Raw genomic sequence first — 6,950 nt, 5'->3', positions numbered from 1 at the left:
AAGAAGGTTGTGAAATTCACTAATTTAAAAAAGATAATTTAAAACCTAGAGTTCATTCAACATAATAAAACAAAAATGTTCTTCCTTAGCAACTGTGATCTAGTTGGGTACTGGTTTGGGACCCAGTTAACAATGTGAGGTTTAAGTTCGGTCTTGTAGAGTGGGCTGTAGGTCCAATCAGTAAGTGATTAGAGATTATAATAACATTTGTGTCACAATGCAATAGTGGGTATATCTTGTCAGGGCTGGAGATTTTATATAGGACTCTCTAGCACTATGAAAGCTATCCAATAAGGACAAAATTTTCAGGTGAATGTTAGATTTATATCCCCATTCTATGACTCAAGTATACAGCATCTTCAGGAACAGGGTCTACAAGAGTTTCTTAAGGGCAACCAAGAGGAATAACAATTGTGTATAATGTTGGAAATTGTGTCTGTGAGACTTGATGGACAACTTAAAAATTGGTAACCAGTAGCTGGCATTCTGCATTAGGAAAACATCTGATGCCCATGGAAGGCAATTCTCCTCCCACTATAGGATAACTCCATTTAAACCAATTTTAAAGTTATACACACACAAGCATTCACACACACACGCACATGCACACACACACACATGCACACACACAAATACACACACACACACACACACACACACACACACACACACACACACACACTGCTATAGTAATTTTTCCATATGATATTTGCCTAGCTTTGAGAATGTTTTACAAAATATTTGTGGTTGGAAATAATAAAAGATAGATAGGATTGTGTTGGTAAGCATGGCAGATTGCCCCCAAGACAATACTTTGCACACTAAGAATTGCATTTGTAATAACACTACAAAATGTGGGCAAGAAAAACTGGAAATCCATGTACCATCTTTGAGAAAGAAGTCAAGTGGATATTTGGCATTGCAAAATTGTTACTTTTATTTTTAGATTTGATAATAGTACTAGATTAAATTCTGTAAAATATTTTTTTATTCATGGACATATGCTGATTTTTAACAAACCATAGTTTTAATAAATCCTGGACAAAATAGGATTATACAATGAATGGTCTATGTTGTTTCAAAACCTCTGCTCCATCTCAGAAAACAAACAAACAAACAAACAAACACATCTTCCCTAAACCCCTCAGAACACATTCTAGATGTAGAACATGCCGATTTTTTAAAAGAACAATAACAGTCTCCTCTGTGCCTCACTTATCTTCCAGTGGCTAGAGTATGACACAAATATGCAATGGTTTTTGTCTTCCAATAAAGTACCTCCTAAGCAGTTGCACACCTGCACAGAACAGCATCCACTGCAATGTCCAGTTCCCATCCTGAAGGCTGACAGTGCAGGCTGACATTTTAGCCCCATGTGTTCTACTGGGCAGCCAGACCAGTGTAGGGAAAGCTTTCTGCAGATCAGGACCCTGCGTTTGCCATCCTCCCCTTAATATACTTCCCTCCCTTTTTCTACACACTCAGTGGCATACAAACACACAATTTAGCGTCATCCTGCTTTTGCTGTTCTCCCACATTTTAGACCTTTCATGTCTTTGCCCAGCTCTCTCCTCTCTTCACAAAATCCTAATCCCCCTTGACCGACTGGATCCTTCCCAGGGAGCAGGGGAATGCAAAGCCACTGCTGAAGCTGTTATTGCCTCTGCAGCTGGGTCTCTGTCAATATCAGCCGCCCACGCTTATCTAGCTTCTAGAGTCACAGACTGGCCTGGAGATGAGGGTGGGGGAGTGGCCAAGAGAAGAGAGGCAGGAAGGGAAAGGAAACAAAAACAGCTACAAGGCTTGCTAGGCATCTGTCTGTAGGTGGTCTCTGGGTCTGTGGAGCTAGCCTGGTGGCTGAGTGTTTAGCTGGAAGCAGCAGTGGACCGCAACCACATTGCAACAACCTCCGTAGTAGAGATCTGAGAAGACAAGCCCAGGAGAGCAAAGGGCTCTCGTGAGCCTTGCATCTGGGGTTCTTGCTGGAGTTTTAGTGAAGACTAGCATTTGACAGCAAGTAAGTACATTTTTTTTTTTATCTTTTAGTGACAATTCCAGGATTGGGGATAGCTCATGGCTGTACCCCGCTTTTCCGTCCCATTTCACCCGCCCCACCCCGTGTACAATCTTTGGGAAATGTTTGAGAATCAAAAAGAACAGTAATATCTAGACCTGAACTAACAGTTGCAAGGTGGGTGCTTGCTTTGCATGTGTGGTTAGGTATATCACCCAGGTAAACTGAAACCAAGAGATAATCTGTTTCTGTAAAATTTCTAGAACTCCCTAGGAAGTGATGGTCAGAACAGATGAAGCAGGTTATGAGAGTTGGACTATACTATTAAGGAATTCAGACTCTGTATTTTGGGTAATATTGCACATTCAAGAGTGGAACTTTTGAAGTGCCAACCTCAGTATTAAAACAGATGAGGAATGCTATTGGAATTGGTGTGTCTCTCTTGAGCAGATTGGAGTTTGACAGTATTTGATTCAACATGGCTTACATTTTATTTGCTGTATTATGTGATCTCTCAAGCACGTTCGTTGCTTCTAGACGTCTTTTTCCTTTCGGATGATGCTATTCTGGTTGTGATACCTCCAACACTTACAAAATTATCAGAGCAGTGCTAATGCTGGATCCATATAATCGTCTCAGCTGATGGACTTGTTCAATGTGCCATGTGGATTTTGGTCAGGAAAAACTGAAATAGAAGGGTGAAAGTATTTTGGTAGGCGTTTAGAGAGAATATAAAGCACAGTAGAAGGAACCTGCTGTGGAGTGTTCAGAATCCTGGCACCTTGCCTGCCATGACTAGCCCTTAGGTGCTATTATCAGCTGCTACTTTTACAAGTAGTACAGCCAAGATCCATAAGAAATAAAAGCCCCTTTCCTCTTCTGTGGGCTTCTTTCACTCACTTTACAGTTACCCTCCTACTTTCATATTCTGAGTAATAATTGGACGAATTGTTGGGCTATCTACTAATTGAACTAGAATCCCAGCCGTAAAATTTGGGGAATTTAGAATTATAATACTTCATTTGCATTTGGTGTAACAATATGAATTGTTAATATATTCTTAACGTCATCATAATTTGTTCTCCTGACTTTTAAAAATGACATTTAACTAATTCCTGCTGAGAACTAATACAGACTATGTGAATTGTATTATGAAAGTAATCATTTGTGTAACTATTGCATTTTCCCTAATTTACCAGTGTGACTCCCATTTGAACTGTAGCATCCATATGGAAAGATGGGGTCTTTAGACAAACTGTTCTAGAATTACACGAGTAAGAGAAAGTTGATTATGCCTCTCATCATGCATACCCTTGAAAGGATAGTATAACCTGTAAGAGTTCATCCTTCTAAATGGTGTACAACTCATATTATAGCTCTCTTAGGTCTACTGTAAATATGATCTATCCTTTATCTCTTTTTAATTTCAAATTTTGCTTTTGGTATATGGCCTTACTTTATGAGTTAAAAATATTAAACACAGCAAGTAGACCATTTGGAATTTATTTGATATAATTATTAATATGGATTCAATCAAGTTTAGGCATTAAAAATCCTTGGTTTCGGATATTCATTATTCAGTCTTACAGTTCTGCATAGGGCAACCTGAGCTCCCCTTTACTCATGGGTATATCTAAAATCACAGAATTAACTGAAATTGGTCATGAGACTATGAAATAGGGGTTATCTAGCCTTGGATGATATGTTAGGGACCTGTCCAGCTGCTTATCAATCTCACCTGGAGAAGTGGGGTAAGAACCAAACATGTGGGCACTGGACATTCTGTCTCTTGGTTCTTGTGGAGCAAATAAATGGACAAGGTATGATATGTGCTATGATTGAAATTTCTCAACTGAGGTGATGCATGTCTTATCAGATTAGAAATGGAGAGTCATCCACCACAAGTTCTGGTGCACACATATAAGAGATACACAGGATAAAGACAGACAGACAGACAGAGAGAGAGAGAGAGAGAGAGAGAGAGAGAGAGAGAATAGAAAGTCAATATCCTGCCTTTCCTTGGATAAGAATTGTGCTAATGCTTCCAATTCTAACCCTCACTGGAGTAAGCTCTGCATGTCAGAGCAGGACCCAGAGATTCACACACAACTCTCTCTAACCACAATTTAAACCTTGTCTTCAGAATTTATGGTAGAATCATTTGTTCACAAGAGACATTCTTTCAAATATATATTTAATCTTTGAAATTATAATATAATTACAGTATCTTACCCCCTTTGCTTACCTCATTTTTACCTCATTACCCTTTTTATTCCCACCTCATTGCTTTCTCACAAATTCATTGTCTCTATATCTTAAATTATTGTTACATTTTTGGGATTCTGGCCTTTTATTTTCACAAGCCAATATTAATGCTGATCATGAGACTATCTGTAACTCCTACCAACCTCCACTGACTGTTAGCAAAGATTCTTTCTTCCCATGAGCTTAATTTGTAAAACAGTCATCATTTCCCTTGTATCAGCCTTCCTCTCTCCTTTATCTCCTGGGTGATATAACATCAGATAGGCAAAGTCTTACCTCCCAAACATTGAAAGATGGAGCCTTTGGCTTTGAATAGAACGCTTTCATATGATGGTTGCTATGGATATGCTCTGTCATATCTCTTGACTCAGTTAAGGTTCTGATTTGCATATATTTATGTGGTTACTGCTTCTTTCTTTATAAACCAGGATCTCTCTTATTGTACTCTGTTCTCCTATACCAAACAATAAAGTCTTCCTGTTGTTGGTCCAGCTTTGTAGATTCAGCTCACTCTGCTGATGATAGCTGAAAATAACTGGGGATAGCTCCATAGCAGGGTCGAGTATCAATCTCATTGTGTAGGTGTCAAAGTTCTTGACTGAAAGAAAAGTTAAACATAGGGTCCTGCTCATAAAAAAAAATCAGACTTAAAATGTCTACAATTAGAATGTTGCTTTCCAACTAGAATACCAGATGCTGATTCTTTGGGTAGCATAGTTCTTGAATGAATAAGCTGTGTCCAGTGGAATATTCTATATTCTGTGTTTTAAACATAAAGAGTGAAGCTCTCCAGTTCAACAGAGTCATCACCGTCTGAATCACAGATTATAGGTTGCCACTTTGGCTCTGGTCCATAGATTCTATCTTCCCTTGACCATATAGGCCTAAGTTGGTCATGATTTTGCCCAGTGCAAAGTGAGATTAAAAACGAATTCATTGTCATTCAGCTCAGTTTTATTTCAAAGTTTCCCTGTTGTTGCTCTCCAATTTGAAATTGGTGGGCAGCTATTATGTTTAGTTTTCATATTTGAAAGCCTACAGTGGTTTGGGAGGACTATGGGATCCTAAAATGTCAGGCAGACTCAGGATGATCTAGAGAAGTAAAGAGGCAGTCCCAAGAATTCTTTGGGCTTCCAGGAAATATCCCATTCTGGATTCACAAACATTGCATAGATCCGTTGGCATCTAATACTGTTGTCCAAAGATCTTAGGGTTGCTGGGGATGGTACAAGCTACATTCATTTCTGGATCCCTTTTTATTTCTCAAACAGAGACAAGAGAGCATTCCTCTCCTTTGAGGTCTTAAATGGCCTCTGGCCAGCTGTTTCTGGTCAAAGGTTTGACAGACTAGGCTTGTAAGAATATTTAATTTCGAAAGCTTTTGGCTTTTCCCCAGCATGCTTGTTTTGTAGAGAAGACAAGAACAGCATGGTAGATTTCACAATCTCAGTAGTAGACCTTCCTAGGGAACCATGAAATTGGCATAGAAACATTCAAATGGATATTGGTCATATGAACAGCTTTCACCCTGGTGCCTGGAGTTCTCCCATAATTATATTGCCTGAGTAGTTATGAAAGTTCACTGTGTTGAAACCACCTTCCACAGACTTGATACCCTCTGTGTTCTTGCAGACATTCAAATTCGTATTGAACGTAGATTGTATTTTTTTCTTCTTTAAAAAATAAAGATTCATCTTTGATGGCTTCATAAATGTATATAATGCATCCCGAGAATACTCGCCTCCCTTTATACTCTCTTATTCCCCTTCTTTTCCTACCAGTTCTCCCTCCTTCCGGCAGCTCTCCTTCCCATTGTCATGGCATTTTGTTTCAGTTAGTTTTGGTTTTTATCTTATGTTTTGACTCACAAAAATCTAACTAGGGCTCTGTCTGTAAAGCATAGTGTAAAGCAATCTGCTGGAGCATGGTGGAGTCACCAATAGAACTTACCACTGGGTGGGAGGAGGGAGACATCCCACTTTCCTAGCATCTATTAATACCCAATAGATTCCCAGCTACAATGATATCTTTCTTTATGTTGAATTAACTTATAAAAATATATCTCATTTTATCTGTCTTGGCCCTTTTCTGTATCTCCTGGGTAATACAATATCAACTAGAGAGATCTCACATCCCAGTGGTAATAATGGATCCTTTGAGGTTGGGAAGATCTTTTCGTCCAATGACTAGAACAGCCAGGACTGAATGTTTTCTGGCCCTATCTTGTGAATCCCAGTGGAGGAAACCACACCTCCTGAGTTCATAATTTCAAAGACCTTTCTGTCACTTATTCTGAAGTGGCACAGACTGTATTTGTGGTGGCATGGCCAGAGAACAGTGTTCTCAACGTACGGGCTGCAACCCCTTTGGCAATTCTCTATCTTTAAAAATATGTACATAATGTTTTCTAACAGTCACAAAATTACAGGTATGAAGTAGAAAGGAAAATAGTTTTATGGTTGGGGTCACTACAATATAAGAAACTCTATGAAAGGATCAGAGCATTAGGAAGGTTGATCACCACTGATATAGACAGTCATTATTTATTATTCTTTGCACCTTAAGCAGCTATTCTGCATTCATTGCTATTTAACTGAAAAACAAGCCACTTCTCTGGTCAAGGATGAGAGTACCATCCCATCCATAGTAGTAATAAACAATATTTTGAAGA

The 6,950-nt window shown here is 38.9% G+C and overlaps 1 protein-coding gene across 1 annotated transcript in view; it reads left to right on the top strand.

Moving 5' to 3' along the window:
* Positions 1–1,816: 1,816 nt before the first annotated feature.
* Positions 1,817–6,950, top strand: part of Scn7a (sodium channel, voltage-gated, type VII, alpha) — a 111,485-nt gene continuing 106,351 nt past the window's right edge. The window contains exon 1 of the mRNA NM_009135.2: positions 1,817–2,017. The gene's annotated coding sequence lies outside the window, so the exon portion shown is untranslated. The remainder of the gene's footprint in view (positions 2,018–6,950) is intronic.

The sequence above is a fragment of the Mus musculus genome, chromosome 2, assembly GCF_000001635.26.
Source record: "Mus musculus strain C57BL/6J chromosome 2, GRCm38.p6 C57BL/6J".
Lineage (NCBI taxonomy): Eukaryota > Metazoa > Chordata > Mammalia > Rodentia > Muridae > Mus > Mus musculus.
The sequence above is the reverse complement of the archived record's forward strand: the minus strand, read 5'-3'. Positions and strand labels throughout refer to the sequence as shown.